General features: G+C 52.1%; 1 long non-coding RNA gene across 1 annotated transcript; it reads right to left on the reverse strand.

Annotated features, from left to right (window-relative positions):
• Positions 1 to 1,114: 1,114 nt before the first annotated feature.
• LOC142062027 (uncharacterized) lies at positions 1,115 to 12,891 on the reverse strand. Its single transcript, XR_012662349.1, has 3 exons — positions 12,705 to 12,891; positions 9,796 to 10,117; positions 1,115 to 8,885 (listed from the first exon to the last, which is right to left on the reverse strand). It is a non-coding gene; the product is annotated as an uncharacterized LOC142062027 (long non-coding RNA).
• Between the last annotated feature and the right edge of the window lie 4,401 nt (positions 12,892 to 17,292).

A 17,292-nucleotide genomic window follows, 5' to 3' on the forward strand; every position in this document is an offset into this window, starting at 1 on the left:
ACTCCTGGTGCATCAGGCAAGGTTCAAATAACAATGACAGTCATACCTGTGTTCTTACATGACATATTTTGCAAACTTCGGTGATGATCTAGGCAGCATTCAAATAGATGAACTTTCAGGTTGATTTGGAGCATTTGATAAAAACAGGGACTTATCACAGGCAGCTCTAGGTCCAGATCACACATCTGGATTAATTTCTGTATAGTATCCTATACATCATGTACCAAGCACTGATGTTCGTGGCTAGAAGTCAGAGCACTTTGGTCCTCTTGGGTTGAAAGAGCTGGTTTGGGGTCTAGTTTGAGGAATTAGTGAAGTGTAACTCCAGTGTCCAGAATAGCCCATCACAATGGCTTGGTAGGACTTTGGAGTGAATCTTGCCCCCTAACTATTGCACTTGCAGCAATCTTTCTCCCTGGTTCCATTGTCCCAGTGTACCAAAGTTCCACCAATAGCAATGTGGAGACAGTGGTAGTGAAGGAAAATTTGCAGAAGATAATTTTATATGGGGGCAACCATGAGCCCCTCTGCCTCCTCTGCAGTGTGTACTTAGTCCAGGGTGGTAGATTTGCCCTGAATGATAGTTCTTGGTTAATGGGAAAATGTGTCAGATTACATCGAACAGGTCTGGGTGCAGCAAGGAGGGGCGATAGCCAGAGGGAGTGGCTGCTGAACCCCTCTGCTTGAAATTCAGCTCCTGGCTCCGTGTGAGAGCGCCAGGCAATGGCTTGTGCTTTGGAGCCTTTGGACCCTCAGCCATCCTGACTGGCCTGCTTAGATGACAAAAGTGCTGGGTATATTGGTAGGGAAGACTTCTCAACGCAGCTTTGGAGGAGATCGAGATGCTGATGGCTTTTTAAGAAATATATGCTTGGCCTTGCTGGACACCAACTTTTGTCCCTGCATTGCACCCACTACTGCAACTGCCCTATCCTCACCCACTCCCAACTACCATAACCACTATCCTCCCCCAGCCCCAAATCTATACCTGATGGCTGCACGCTCGTGTCTTGCCCTCCTGTCATTTACTCACCCCCCCACTCCCCATGTGCCATCCCAGCCCACCTACTCCTTAACCCCCTGCAGAAACCCCCTCAACATTCACGCGCAGCCCCACAGCCTCCTACCCTCGCAGCCAACACCCAGGTGGTGGTATGGCTGGGGAACCTTTAGTTCTGTACTGTCAGAGGTGAAATAGTCCTGCCTGTAGCAGGAGGCCATGTCCGAAAGGTGTAACCGCAGGATCAGCCTGCCTTTGATTTGTAACCTCTCTCTTCGTTTACCATCGGTGACTTCTAGATTAGCAAGTGCTAAATACAGTGTAGTAATAGCGTCCTGCAAACAGCCAGGGTTAAAGCTGTGCGTTAAAACCACAGTGCCTTAACTGCATTGTGTTATTCACATGGTACATCACACCTTCCAAATCCAAGTCTAGACAAGGCTTAAGAAAATGCAAATTCCCACATTATGTTATGTTTACCAGTATTTATCCTCAAACCCCATCAAAATCAATGGGACTCTCTCATGGACTTTTTGACTGAAATCTATTGCCCTACTTACGGTACTAGAAACGTAAGATCCAGCCTCAAAATGACCACCCCCCCCCCCCCAAAAGCTACAGAATAAACACCCAAATTTCCGAACTCTTGTATCTGTAAGTTATATTTCCCACATAATGTCTTTAGCAAGTGAATTGTTGTTCTTTGCTGGGAAAAGCCCTGCTGCAAATTCCCTCATTGCTTCAGATGACAGATCAGAGAGTTCAGGCTTAGATTAAACGCTTGATAATGAAAACTGGGGACACAAGTTAATCATCACATTGGGTAGCCATAGAGGCAGTATGAATGTCTTGGGAACACTTGAGTGCAAAGGAAATTCTCTCAGACTTCAGATGGAAAATGCCAAGAAACATTTCAGCATTGTTGCTGTGTCTCATCCAGTGCTCTTTCTTGTTTGTTCAGAGGAGTTGTGAACTCCCTCTCCTAATTAATCATGCCCTTGTTTGTTTCTTCTGATTCTTTAAATACAGAAGAAACAATTCACTGTCCCTCCCAGTGAAGTTAAGGCCACAGTTTGCATTTTTCAGGGCTTGACTATTTTACTTTGTCTAGCAGAACTATTGTTACATGACTATGATCATTACCATTACCTCTGAAACAAAGCAGCTTTACCAGCCTGAACTCACTCATCCTCTAGAGCAGCGTCAAACCCCAAAGTTTTACTGGCACAGCTAAAGGCTGGTTCAAGACGTACTCTGGAAATGGCCTAATCATTGCAATTGGCTTGTTTGTTTGCTTGCTGTATGGTAACAACAATTAAAGCCTCCACTGAGACCCTTATAAATCAGCAAAATATTCTTTGCTCCACCTAGGGAATCTTAGGTAGAAGCCACTTCCAGCACAGAATAACTAACTTTTCCTTTGAAAAAAAGATAGTAGTGTTTAAGGACTGCATTTCATTAAATAGTATTTATTTTATTTTAAGCAAGTGCTTCATCTTTGAAAGAAATCAGTGATGTGTTATTTTAACAGTGCTTCCTCCATCTTACTAAGATAACACGGGAGCATACGGATTAGGCTCTCATTTTCACCTTCTCTGTTTTCCCACTGATAGCAGCTGTCATTCCACGCTAATGGAAAAGCCCACGTGCACATGCCGGTGGTGCTGCCAGGGTGAGGCAGGACGGTCTGCAAAGCCTCACAGCAAAGGACCCTGAAGGATGTCACCAAGGCTGTCAAGGGAGACGCCACCCATAGACAGGGAGATGGAGACAGCATCCTCCTTGTCACAGCCCCTTGCAGCATCACTCTGACGCTGCCCCACCAGGAGATAAGGCGGTGGCTGGGGCAGTGGCCAGTGGCTGGTGGCCAGTGCAGAGCTGTGCAGCAGGCTGGCAGCAGTCAGGCACTGACGGACTGTGCCTGCCTGTGGGAGGAGGTTGGAGGCACTGCGTGGAGGGAGGCTGCCCTCTGTCTCTGGCAGCGTGAGCGGAGGCAGAGCTCCAGCACCTACAGACCCAAACTGTGACCAGCTCCCCGTGTTTTGACATCTTTCAGCCCATGGTCTGAAGCATTGCCGCCCTAGGGCTGGATCTCACGGTGATTTCCTAAGAGGTGCAATGGCCAACGTGCACTGTAACTTCTGTTTTGAATACAGGTATCATGAGTTCTTTGTTTGGAGCCATTGTTTAGCAAAGGAGCTCCAGTCCTGCCCATCTGTAGATGAGCTGTCTTGGGAAACGTGAATTGTTCCCATGCCAGGAACCAAATCAAAGTTGTACCTTCATCCTTAGAAGTGCAGTTTTACCTTGCCTGACCCTCCCATCCTCCGGAGGACCCTGAACTTGACAAGATGGGCTTTGCACATTCATGCACAGGAAAAGAATGGGGAGAACAAACAAAACACCCCACCCTCTTCCACTTATGTAAGATCAGAAAGAGAGTGTAGGCTAAGCCTGGAGGACTGGATTTATGGATTCAGGAGAACCTAGTTATTAAAATGTTATGAAAGTTTTCCTCACCTTTAAATGCATAAATATGCAGATGAAAGGAGCCATGTGATCTGGCCGCTGGCCATGCTGCTGCAGGCTCAGCCTAATTATCAGCTGCCAGCTCCACTGCTTTTTAAGTGGTGAACATGATTAAAGATGCACAGACAATTGAAGAAAGTTAGATCGGTTCTTACAAGGCCTGCTTCTATTTTATAACCACATGGCAGCTTGGCCTTGAGACTGAATATGCCTTTACAAGCTGAGGGAGAAGAGTTCTGCTGATCAGACGGTTTCTTTTCAACCACAAGCTCCACATGCTCTTGAATTCATCATTTTCATAGCAAGTTATTTGCCAAGGCAAACTGCTCTCCTCCCCTGCTCTGACAAAAAGAGGGCTCTGAAGGGGTGGGAAGGAGGCAGGTAGGACCATGCCGGCTGAGAGGGGGGTTCAAAACACTTCAGAAGCATGGCCTGAATATTCGGACTCTCCCAATCAGAGGTGCTAACTTGTCTCAAACGCGTTGTGAAAACAGGATTTCTGGAGCTTATCCTTTCCCTTGGGACAGGAATTATCATCAAGAAACCCAGATGGTCTCATGCATTTGGGGGAGAGCTGCAGTCCTGTGGGTGGGACAAAGAACTGGGACTCCTCTTCCAGAGCTGCCGGGTTTCGAGCCGAGCGTCATTGCCATTGCAGCAACATCAAGGCCAAACAGTCTGGCAGCATCTACCCTTTTGTCATCCGTATTCGCTGGGGGATGGAGCCTGGCTCTGCAAAGTGACAGACCCGTCAAGTCTCACACGTTGGGTGTGAACCTCGCACTGTGAATTTTTGCCGCAATACTTCCCACAGCGGGGTCTTGTGCCTTCCTCAAGGAGGGTCAGCACGGTGGATGTGACTGGTTCTGCCTGGGAGCCACTGTCAAGCTGCACCATGCCCAGGGGTTTGAAAAATGGCAGGCTTCTGACCAACTTATTTTACTGTTGTTTCATGGCTTTCCAGAAAGACATGTCTTTCCAAAAGACAAAGATTTGGTCAGATTTAACTCCACCATGGAGTGTGGCACAGCTGCCCCACATGGTCCTGGGAGCAAGTCTATGTCTGCACAGCCACCCCAGCCCGTCCCCAGCCCAGCTGGAGTCACTGCACATTTGCACATCCCTTGGATGAACACAGCAGCTCCCTGCCACCTTGACTTGCTGTGGCTGTACATGGCAGATTGGTGCCCCTGCATTAGTCATCTCTGGAGGAGGCTGTTTCTTAAGTTGGCCACGTAGCAATTTGTGCTGGAAGGGAGCATCTTGCTGCAGTCTAGTCAAGAAATCCTATCTCATGCATGTTCTCCTATTGCCTCAGCACCCAGGATTCTGTGCCCAGCCACCTCTGCCACGGGGGTGAGGTCCCATCCAGCATTTCATGGGCAGCTACAGAGGAGGCAGCCATCTCGGCTCTCTTTGTAATCAACAGACAGAAACAGGCCCTTTCTGGGGCAATGCATTTGACCTCTGTTAGGTATCTACTCCTGCTTGGGATGAATTACATCCTCAAATCACCTATTGATTATAGAAGCAGCCCAGGGTGATTAGTTCAGACACAGACATGTGAAACGAATCCTACTCAAGGAGCCTGGTGCTAATACTCAGCCGTGTAAACTAAGAGGTATGGCTGATGCACTCCCTGTGCTGCTGGAAATGTGACTCTATCCTTCTGCTGAGATGAGGTCTTCATGTCAGAGGCTAGGGAGAGGGGAGCCAGGCTGTCTCCTTGCCCCCCTGATTTATGAGCTAGATACTCAGAGTCACTTCATCCTTTGAAAAGGAACAGTGCACAAATGAATGTAGCTCTATCTTCCCAAGATTAGGTCCTCCTCCAGTTTCTTGCTGATTTAACCACCTTCCAATAGATAAATCAATGGGAGACAAAGCTGGAAGATAAACCTGATTATTACATCTCCTGCCTGGGCAGCCCCCACGGCCTGCTGCCCTACTGCACTGGCTTTGGGTTTTTAGCCTTCTTGTGTCATATTGTAGTTGTCAAGATATAAACCAGTTAAAGCAGTGCAGCTCCTCTGTGCCAGAGTTATGCCTTAGGAAAGCCCCAGTATAATTTTGTGTTCCCTTCAAATGTTTCCTGTTTCACTGATGAGACTGCAGCACGGCTGCTGTTCCCGGATAACCAAGGATCCCTAAAGACCTGGTTTATCATTACGGGTTTGCAAAGGTGGAGATTTGCATTTTCCCTATTATGCTTGCCCTGCTGCGCTGCTTCCCAGATCACGTTCTCTCTTTTAAGAATAAAGTAGTGCTGGGCACTAACTGCTTGTTAAAAGCTATTTCAAATCATAATCTCTTTTGCTCTTGGACAAAATAAACATGCCTCATCCTGGAGATCATTCTATTGCAAAAGATAAGCAAAATGGGCCAGTTATCAGTGCTAATTATCCTAAAAAGGCCATTCCGTACTGATGCAATATATACAGTCAGGCCACGGAAGCCTGTTTTTTTTCTAAAGCATTAATAATGCATAGGCATGCTGCTCTTTCTAGTCTCAGCCAGGTGCCTCTGTATTATGAGCCTGCTCTCACTAATATATTCTCTGGTAGAGGAAAAGAGGATTAATCACATGGAGGGAGCGGCAGGAATATATATATTTTAATAATTCTCTGTTTTCTGTTCTCGGCATTTGTTTGCATTTAAACACGAGGACAGGGATGGGAAGGGGCTGCCTATCAGCCTGCTGGCTTTTCTCTCTCCTCCAGGGTTGCTCCTGAGGTACAGTACAGCAGGGTGTTAGGGCTTCTGAGACCTTCTTCCCCGTAAACAGCTCCCCTGAAGTCAAATGTTATCTGTAGATTTGCATCTCAGCCCTGCTATCAACTCACTATTTATCCACGCTCCAGCCATATAATAGCTTTCCTTTTGGGCTAGTGAGCTGTTAAATGGATTGGCTCAGTGGCTGGGAAAAAAGAATATATGTGATTACATTTACAAGCACCGTTCACATAGCCGTTTAAAAACCTCCATTTTTATCAGTAAAGTGCAGGAAAGAACTCAAATAATTAAATCGGAGAGTGAGAACAAACAGGAGTGTCTGACTCCAGCTCTGCCACGCCAAAGGAGCATCTCACCACTGCCAAAAGGGTCTCACTATCTCCTTCCCTGCCCCTGCCTCTGTACTTCTACCAGGTACCTTGAGCTCCTGCTACCTGGAAAACCAATTTCACCCACTAAAATGGCAGAAAACTTTCACAGCAAAGAAATGAAAATAAGTAAGCGAGGTTAGTGAGGAAAAGCTGGTTGGATAAATGCCAGAGAGGAAGGAGGTTGCTGAGGAGTTAGCATATATTAGCAAAGAAAGGCTGGAGGAGAGGCAGGAGGACATGGAAAGGACAGGAGGATGGGCAGAGCTGCGTCAGGGGTGGCTCAGGGCACCATGGTACAGCACCATTGCCCACATGGTTTCATGCTCTACTTAAGCAAATGCTAATCTGTGTTTCTGCAAAAGCCTTCCCACCACTTCCCTTGCACCGTCACCTACCACGGGGCTGCTTCACAGCCAGACAGGTCAACAGGCATTAGACAGCCAGAAACCAACCTGAAAAATACATTAGTTTTAAGTCAGTTCCCTGATGTGGAGCATGTGAGTGCATGAGTGTGGTCAGGACACCAGGGAGGCAGTGAGAACATGGCTGAGAACCAGGGAGCTCCACAAAACCCGCTTTTCCGTCAACCGCCAGTGCAGACTGAGGCTGACTCAGGTTAATTAAGAAACTGCACTCTGGCTCTCCACCCTGGCAGCTGGGGCCTTCTGTCCTGAGATTCCTGTGCTTACAGCTGCTTCTGAACTATATTTAATGGAACTTGAACAACGAATCACAGAACGGTTGAGGTTGCAAGAGGCCTCTGGAGGTCATCTTGTCCAACCTCCCTGCTCAGTCAGGACCACCTACAGCCAGTTGCACAGGATGAATATATCCAAGGAGGGAGGCTTCACAACCTCCCAGGGAAACCTATTCACAAACACAATATGAATGACACAAGTGCACACGCAAGCTCTCTTCTACAAGGAATTTTAAGGAAGATCTCAAACTTTAGCATGTGGGATACTCCATTTCATCACAATGCATGGACTCTGGTGTCTAGTTGTCCTTTTATACAGTAAGGCAGCAGAGCCTGCTCTGCCACACCACTTTAAAATGACCTCAGTAAGTGCTGGTACAGTCACCGTCTGCCTGAATGAAGACACCTCCTCCACACCCTGAGGGGTACTCCCCTCTCCCTGACCCTGCAATGAGCCAGCACAGGAGCTTACCTGGCAGAAAGCAATTATCTTTCTCTGCCAGGTCAGTTTTCTGCCAGTTCAGTTTCCTGAGCTGACTTACCCCATGGTCAGATAAGCATCAGTGCCAGCAACCAGGCACGCAAGAGGGACTGGGAAAGCACACGAGATGAAACACCTGGTTAGAGATACTTAGCTATTGTGCAACCACAGCTTGTGCTATTCAGGGGAGTACCAGTAAAACTCTCAGCCACAGAAAACTGAAAATCACTAGATATTAATACTGCACAAAGGAATTCTGCAGACCCATTAACTTGCATTTTGAAAGCCCCATAAGGAAGGCCAGGATGATGGAAGTGCTAAATATTTTGCATGATCCCATCTATAAGGGGATGCATGCAGCTTTTCTGTAATCACTCATGCCCTTGTTACTGATGGCAACAATCTGCTCTCCCACAACAGGAAAGGCAGAGGTGCTCTTCCTCATCTTCCCCAGCTGTGCAGGGGCTCTGCCAGGCTGAGGTGATGACTGCTGCAGAAGGGCGCTGTCCTCCGTGAGGCCCTGGAGGAGATCCCCTGTGCCCTTGGATGCTTCATGCACCGGCTGTTACATTGCTATTAATTACCGAAAGCTTTCTTCTGAGCAAGGGCTATGTTCTCCACGAGTCCTTGTGCTTGGCGGAAAGAGCCAGGTATCCCGCTTCCCCAGTCATAGGCCTCCTTTGGACGTTTTCCACTCCTTGGTCACCTCAGCTGGTGGAAGCTGGTGTGCAGCTCTGTCACCATGAGGCTCCTTCCGAAGGCTGGTCCCAGGGCTGAGAGTGGCTAAGGCTCCCCAGAGAATTGGCATGTTCAGAGTCACTCACAGTGGATTTAATTTCCTGGCAAGACATTTACAATTTGGGTCTGTGTGATGCGCAGTAAATCTTAAAAGGATAAATGCATGACAGGTGTAAATCATTTTGATGTTGCAGCCTTCTACCAGAGACAAATTCTTCCCTTCATCTGAGTCAGTAGAAGAAAATCTGCAGCTATGACCCAAGCCCACAGCTGAAAATTGTGAAGGAAATATTCAGCAGTTTAAACAGGCAGAACTCCAGGTCCTTCTAGTATTTTCTGAAAAACAAGAGAAAAAAGGACTAGATCGCCAGGTGGTGCCAGGACAGCTGTGGACGAATGCTGGTGCACCAGCTAAGGCCTGGCTGGTAAGTGAACAGCACCTCAGAAAAAGCTGTAAAACTGAAATAGTGCCCCATGCAGGTGAGAGAAATGGGTGTTGGTGATGCATACACTGCAAAAAGGCACCGGGGTTAAGGAAAAACTTGCCTTGTGTGCCTCAGCAAACAAACTATTCCTATTTTATAGCCTGCCTTGCAGTAATGGCACCAGGCTTCCTTTCAGTGGCAATGAAGAATTTTAATATTTCCACTGTGTTAACAAAGGACACCTTTTAGGACAACTTCCAAGAATCCTTGCTGGAATTTCCAAGCTCTCCTTCTGTCACCGCTGGCAGAGGTGATCACCCTCAGCTGCATCACTGTGGGGTCCCCTCCTTGCCCGGCTGGCGCAGCCCCACCTTGGCGGAGCTGGGTGGAGCCACGCTGGCTCAGTGCTCTGCTGCTGCCTACACAAGGAAAATAGCGCCTGCTATGAACTGATTTAAAGCTGATTTAATTAAACTGATACCAATCTCGCTAATGTAAATACAAAACAAGAAAAATATGTATCCCTGCTTTAAATCCTGCATAATGTTGCAAATGGGTGGTAAACAGAAGGTTGAAGGGAGGGAGAGCTGGCTTGTGCATGTTTAACTTGGGAGGCTGCATTTAGTGTTTGATTTGCAGTTAGGCAAAGTAAGCTTCTGCCCAGCATTGGCAGAAGGTAGGACAGCAAAAAGGCAAATTTGCAACAGTGAAACTGTTCTTATTATTTCTGTTAAAACTGGCAAAAATTAAATTCTCAATCGATTTTAGTGTGAAATTAGAAAGTTATGTGGAAAAGGTAGGAGAAGAAAAGATGGTGGTACCTGTGCTGATTTAACTGCACTTATCCTTCACCAGAGGAGCACAGGTAGGGTGGCGTGTGGAGGAAGCACTGCTGTGGAGCAGGAGCTGGGTCTGGGAGGAGGCAGGAGAGGCAGGGACGGGCAGCACTGGCGATGCTTTGGGGAGAGGCTGGGCTGCCTGAGCTCAGGGGGTCGTGTATTGCCAGCTGGAAGGATGTGGTGGGAATTGCTGTCATAGATCCACCCCGGGGCTCGTCAGACTCTCAGAAATGCTTCTCATCTTGGCGTCAGGTCCTGGGCTAGGTCAATATTTCACATATATGACGTCCTCTCTGCTGCTTCCCTGAAACCATGGAGACTCGATTAAAAAGTGTGTACACAGAAATGGAAAGTGGACACTCACAGACTTTCTACTGCACTGTCTGGGATGAGGTATTGTAGGAAGCAACACATCTTGTTCCTCAAAGAGCATCTGCTGTGCTCTCCAGACAGGCTCCTCATGCCAAATGCACCGTATGGAAGTTTGATTCATTGACCAGACATGCCGGGGAATGGGAGATGCCGCAGGACAGGTTCCCCTGTGAGTGCTGGGAAGGACAGATCACATGGGCTGTGCCACTGATGTGGAGGTCGGAGGAGCATGCAGGATGGGTTGAGTCTGTGTGGCCAACAGATTTCCTTGCCACTCATCAAAGTGAGCTAACTCATAGTACTAATTATTTATTCAGGTACTGAAGCAGTTCTGTCGTTGGGTTTGTCATTGGGTTTACCGGCTCCTGCCTGCTCCTCTGGTGCAGCTCCAGAGGAGGAAGGGGATGCTCCAACGGGGCTGCACTGCACGGTCCCAGCGCTCTACAGCTCCTTCCTTCTGCTGCTGAGGGCAGTGTTGGCATGGTCCATTGCCTGGCCATGTTATTATGGCCTGAAGTGGAACTACAATGTGTGTCTCTCGCCAAGATAAGCCTCACCTGATTCAGTGGACAGAGTGGTGCTTCCTGTCCTTATTTTCAAGTCAGATTTGGCAGATACAGCTGCCACATTGGTATCAGCCCATGACATACCCATATGAAAATCCAGAATCAGAAATGAGTTGCTGCATATTCCAACCAAGGAGAAAAGGGGGGAGTTTGAGGCCTTTTTAATTGCTAGAGTGAGTGAAATACTAGGGACTGAAAATTTACTAGTTCAGAAGATCCTAACTTGTCTAGCCAGGCAGAAAAACTGAGGCAGCCACCTACCATCACCCACCGAATTTGTAGCCGAGCTAGATATAAAACACTAAATGCGTGAAGGTATTTTCCCTGGTGTTTCCCAGGCTGGCTATGCAAAGGGTGTATTAACTTCAGCACAGAGCAATGCTAGTGGTGGCTGCTCAGTTCCTGACTTGGAGCTGACTTGTATCCGTGCAGTTTGGGTATATCCCCTGTGGCACGGAAGAAACAGATCCATCTACAAAAGATTGGACAGATAGGACAGATTTCTGGTCTTGCACCTTATCTGTTAATTTAGGCTTTATCCCCATTGCAGGCGGGGTATTCAGAAGAGCCTGGCATTGTTGGCAAACTAACACTTGAATATCTGTTGTCATAACTGGTTATGATAGAGAAGAATCACACCTTATTCTGCAATAAAATACAAAGACAGCATACAGGCTGGGGAAGTCATATGCTTACTTAAAGTCTAAGCATTAGCACGTCAGAGGAGTCATACAATTAAATGATTTCACTCTTTCCTCCTTCTATTTAGCAATCAATGAAAGTTCTCCCTCCAGGGAAAAGCTGGATGAAGGGGGAGCGCTAAGCCCATTGTTTTGCCTGGAGTGCCAAAAAGAAATACATCATGATTTATATGTTAATGAGCAAGTCTCGTTAGGCAATGCATTCTGCAAGGTGTTGCAATGGGGGACGGGGAGGTTGATCTGTCAGAGGAAATTAATTCATCATCAAAGTGAGACAGGGAGCTCCCTGGTGAGAGCTGTAAATAGGGCATTGGGAGAGTGACAGAGTGCTGGGTGGCATGTCCCCCCCGTTAGCGCTCCCATTGACAGTCCCGCCACCGCCTGCTCTCAGGCTCCAGCTCATGCACATTATTTATAAGGCATTTCACATTCCTGGTTGGTATCCAGTCAATGTTGGTTTCAATTAGAATAAACGCTTATTGATTGAGAGGAGATGGACCGGCTGATTAGCTCCTTGGGAAGCGGAGCACGCTTGGGGGAGGGCAGGCTGAGCTCCTCGCAGAGGCAGGAGTGCACAGGGCTCTGAAAATCTATCATGGAGGAGAAGCCTTCTAGATTAAATCAATTCATTGAAGAGTCCATCTAATAAAGATAAATGGCTAACTTCATTAAGGAATTAATGATAGGCCTGATAAAAACCCCAGTGGGAGTCCTATTGACTCCGGCAAGCTTCGGATCCAGCCCAATATTTGCCTTCAAGCAGTGGTTCCCAACTTTTGTTTAGGCTACTGAAAGATATGTGCATATAACCAGGCAGTAATCAGAGCAGACACACTATGTCTGTCCTTGAACTGTAGATGGAAAACTGTAGATGGAAACCAAGCATCTTTGAACTAGAATAGAACTGCTGACGAAAAAAGACAAACATCTTTATTTACATTAACAAGGACATTTTTTTAGATACTATGGAGAAGAGTCTTAGCCGGACAAATGCTCTGGGAGCATGAAATCACAGCACATTTTCCCTTTCCCAGTCCTGCATGTGTTGTCACGAACACAGCAAGATCTAGACGCCGTGATTGACTTTCCTGCATGTTTGGGCATCTGAAACATTTAACTCCCTGGTAGTCCCATGCTATGTACGACACTCTGCTGTCTGATTACACACACTTCTCCTGCTCGGAAGAACAGTGGCGGGTTGCCTGCATTTATTCAAATCATTTACACACGATTAAGCTGGTAGGATCTTTACCTGTGTGCTATCCGGGATCGGGGGGTGCGCGGCCTCCTGCCGTGCCCCACCGCCGCGGAGGGCCTGGGGGCGCCGCCTCTGCTTTCCGTAAGGAGGAGCCGGGGACACTCGCCTGCTGCGTGCTGCAGCGTTCCCCTCCTGTGGCCGGGACCGGGCGGTGCAGCTCTGAGCGGGGCGGGCAGGGAGCGCAGGCAGGGCAGGGCGGGCAGGGAGCGCAGCAGAGGCAGGGCGGCTCTGAGCGGGGCGGGCAGGGAGTGCAGGCAGGGCAGCACAGGCAGGGCGGCTCTGAGCAGTGCAGGCAGGGAGTGCAGGCAGGGCAGGCAGGGAGTGCAGGCAGGGCAGCACAGGCAGGGCGGCTCTGAGCAGTGCAGGCAGGGAGTGCAGGCAGGGCAGCACAGGCAGGGCGGCTCTGAGCAGTGCAGGCAGGGAGTGCAGGCAGGGCAGCACAGGCAGGGCGGCTCTGAGCAGTGCAGGCAGGGAGTGCAGGCAGGGCAGCACAGGCAGGGCGGCTCTGAGCAGTGCAGGCAGGGAGTGCAGGCAGGGCAGCACAGGCAGGGCGGCTCTGAGCGGGGCGGGCAGGGAGTGCAGGCAGGGCAGCACAGGCAGGGCGGCTCTGAGCAGTGCAGGCAGGGAGTGCAGGCAGGGCAGCACAGGCAGGGCGGCTCTGAGCAGTGCAGGCAGGGAGTGCAGGCAGGGCAGCACAGGCAGGGCGGCTCTGAGCAGTGCAGGCAGGGAGTGCAGGCAGGGCAGCACAGGCAGGGTGGCTCTGAGCAGTGCAGGCAGGGAGTGCAGGCAGGGCAGCACAGGCAGGGCGGCTCTGAGCAGTGCAGGCAGGGAGTGCAGGCAGGGCAGCACAGGCAGGGCGGCTCTGAGCAGTGCAGGCAGGGAGTGCAGGCAGGGCAGCACAGGCAGGGCGGCTCTGAGCAGTGCAGGCAGGGAGTGCAGGCAGGGCAGCACAGGCAGGGCGGCTCTGAGCGGGGCGGGCAGGGAGTGCAGGCAGGGCAGCACAGGCAGGGCGGCTCTGAGCAGTGCAGGCAGGGAGTGCAGGCAGGGCAGCACAGGCAGGGCGGCTCTGAGCAGTGCAGGCAGGGAGTGCAGGCAGGGCAGCACAGGCAGGGCGGCTCTGAGCAGTGCAGGCAGGGAGTGCAGGCAGGGCAGCACAGGCAGGGCGGCTCTGAGCAGTGCAGGCAGGGAGTGCAGGCAGGGCAGCACAGGCAGGGCGGCTCTGAGCAGTGCAGGCAGGGAGTGCAGGCAGGGCAGCACAGGCAGGGCGGCTCTGAGCGGGGCGGGCAGGGAGTGCAGGCAGGGCAGCACAGGCAGGGCGGCTCTGAGCAGTGCAGGCAGGGAGTGCAGGCAGGGCAGCACAGGCAGGGCGGCTCTGAGCAGTGCAGGCAGGGAGTGCAGGCAGGGCAGCACAGGCAGGGCGGCTCTGAGCGGGGCGGGCAGGGAGTGCAGGCAGGGCAGCACAGGCAGGGTGGCTCTGAGCAGTGCAGGCAGGGAGTGCAGGCAGGGCAGCACAGGCAGGGCGGCTCTGAGCAGTGCAGGCAGGGAGTGCAGGCAGGGCAGCACAGGCAGGGCGGCTCTGAGCAGTGCAGGCAGGGAGTGCAGGCAGGGCAGCACAGGCAGGGCGGCTCTGAGCAGTGCAGGCAGGGAGTGCAGGCAGGGCAGCACAGGCAGGGCGGCTCTGAGCAGTGCAGGCAGGGAGTGCAGGCAGGGCAGCACAGGCAGGGCGGCTCTGAGCAGTGCAGGCAGGGAGTGCAGGCAGGGCAGCACAGGCAGGGCGGCTCTGAGCAGTGCAGGCAGGGAGTGCAGGCAGGGCAGCACAGGCAGGGCGGCTCTGAGCGGGGCGGGCAGGGAGTGCAGGCAGGGCAGCACAGGCAGGGCGGCTCTGAGCAGTGCAGGCAGGGAGTGCAGGCAGGGCAGCACAGGCAGGGCGGCTCTGAGCAGTGCAGGCAGGGAGTGCAGGCAGGGCAGCACAGGCAGGGCGGCTCTGAGCAGTGCAGGCAGGGAGTGCAGGCAGGGCAGCACAGGCAGGGTGGCTCTGAGCAGTGCAGGCAGGGAGTGCAGGCAGGGCAGCACAGGCAGGGCGGCTCTGAGCAGTGCAGGCAGGGAGTGCAGGCAGGGCAGCACAGGCAGGGCGGCTCTGAGCAGTGCAGGCAGGGAGTGCAGGCAGGGCAGCACAGGCAGGGCGGCTCTGAGCAGTGCAGGCAGGGAGTGCAGGCAGGGCAGCACAGGCAGGGCGGCTCTGAGCGGGGCGGGCAGGGAGTGCAGGCAGGGCAGCACAGGCAGGGCGGCTCTGAGCAGTGCAGGCAGGGAGTGCAGGCAGGGCAGCACAGGCAGGGCGGCTCTGAGCAGTGCAGGCAGGGAGTGCAGGCAGGGCAGCACAGGCAGGGCGGCTCTGAGCAGTGCAGGCAGGGAGTGCAGGCAGGGCAGCACAGGCAGGGCGGCTCTGAGCAGTGCAGGCAGGGAGTGCAGGCAGGGCAGCACAGGCAGGGCGGCTCTGAGCAGTGCAGGCAGGGAGTGCAGGCAGGGCAGCACAGGCAGGGCGGCTCTGAGCAGTGCAGGCAGGGAGTGCAGGCAGGGCAGCACAGGCAGGGCGGCTCTGAGCAGTGCAGGCAGGGAGTGCAGGCAGGGCAGCACAGGCAGGGCGGCTCTGAGCAGTGCAGGCAGGGAGTGCAGGCAGGGCAGCACAGGCAGGGCGGCTCTGAGCGGGGCGGGCAGGGAGTGCAGGCAGGGCAGCACAGGCAGGGTGGCTCTGAGCAGTGCAGGCAGGGAGTGCAGGCAGGGCAGCACAGGCAGGGCGGCTCTGAGCAGTGCAGGCAGGGAGTGCAGGCAGGGCAGCACAGGCAGGGTGGCTCTGAGCAGTGCAGGCAGGGAGTGCAGGCAGGGCAGCACAGGCAGGGCGGCTCTGAGCAGTGCAGGCAGGGAGTGCAGGCAGGGCAGCACAGGCAGGGCGGCTCTGAGCAGTGCAGGCAGGGAGTGCAGGCAGGGCAGCACAGGCAGGGCGGCTCTGAGCGGGGCGGGCAGGGAGTGCAGGCAGGGCAGCACAGGCAGGGCGGCTCTGAGCAGTGCAGGCAGGGAGTGCAGGCAGGGCAGCACAGGCAGGGCGGCTCTGAGCAGTGCAGGCAGGGAGTGCAGGCAGGGCAGCACAGGCAGGGCGGCTCTGAGCAGTGCAGGCAGGGAGTGCAGGCAGGGCAGCACAGGCAGGGCGGCTCTGAGCAGGGCAGGCAGGGTGGCTGAGAATAGCACAGGCAGCCGGTCTGGGCCCCAGGGCAGTGCAGGGGCTGTATTGTGAAGGGTGGCTGAGGTGGAGCTGGGGGGTCCTGTAGGTCCTGGGATGTTGTGTCCTGCCCTGGGCAAGGAGAGGAGGGGTGAGGGATGGTGGGAAGGGAGATGAAGTGCTGGGAGGGCAGTACAGAGGGATTTGCTGAGGAGGCAGGGCACTGAGAAGTGATGGATGGAGGGACAGTTACATTTTTAAACATGACTTTTCTTTTTTTACCTTCTTTCCCAATCCCTTCTGTCATTTGAAGAGTGCACATCCCTTTGGGTTCGTGGCCAGTCTGTACTTGGACCAGTGCTGTGATTTGTGGGCTAAGGCCTGGATGCTGAAGTGGCTGATCTGTGGGCTGCAAAACCTCCTCCCTCTCCCTGATGAGAGTTTCCCCATCCTAGGGGCAGCGTGACCTTGCCAAGCACAAAAAGCAAGTGCTCAGTGGGATCAAAAGAGAAAGACATCTGCATGAGTCTCTAACACCAATGAATCCACAGGAATAGCAATTCTGTAAATGATTGATGAGTCCCTTCATTATTCATGCCTGTGTCAGGTGCTGCCAGGGGGAGTCCCACTGCAACCCACCATTGCTTGCGTGCTGCCTCGCCAGAGCTGCTACTGCTGCCACATGTGCAAATGCTCACGGGATGTGCTTTCTGTGCAGTTTTGCTTTGCCAAATGCCAGATGAAACATCAGTGGCACAAAAGTGCTGCTGAGACACACTCCCTTTTTATGGGTCTTTTTTGCCATGGACAATTACTGGACAGGTATCAAGGTTAAAGAGAATCAGGATATTCAGTATGAGCAGCTTGTGTTGGAGGCCACGCAGCATGCTATGCAGGAGGACAGCCTGAAGGATAATAATGATGTGTTCTAGTGGTTAATATCTAGCAAAGGTCTCATCTACCATTCTGTCTGCAGCCAGCAATAGTCAGGACATTCCCTTGGAGTCCACACACAGAGGAGCAGGAGTCAGATCATTTGGGCTGGACTTCCCCTTACTCCAAGGACTTTCACATCTGGCCTAAGCCTCTGGAGATGAGGCTGGGATGCTCTGCCCAGGAGGGATGTTCACGCTGACCTCTGTGGCTCTTGTACCCTGCAGCTGGAGCCCTAATTACCCACATCAGTATCTCAGCCCACCCTGCTGGAAGTCTTATCACAGAGTACAGGCATTCTTCAGGAACACTCCTTCCGATGTAGGACGATGTAATTATTATTGTCATCAGAGAAGGGAATGACTAATAAGGACCTTCATTTCATTCATCCTTCACTCCATGGCTTTGAAGACAACTTTAAAAGGCATAATTAAG

This window comes from Phalacrocorax aristotelis, chromosome 9, assembly GCF_949628215.1.
Source record: "Phalacrocorax aristotelis chromosome 9, bGulAri2.1, whole genome shotgun sequence".
NCBI lineage: Eukaryota > Metazoa > Chordata > Aves > Suliformes > Phalacrocoracidae > Phalacrocorax > Phalacrocorax aristotelis.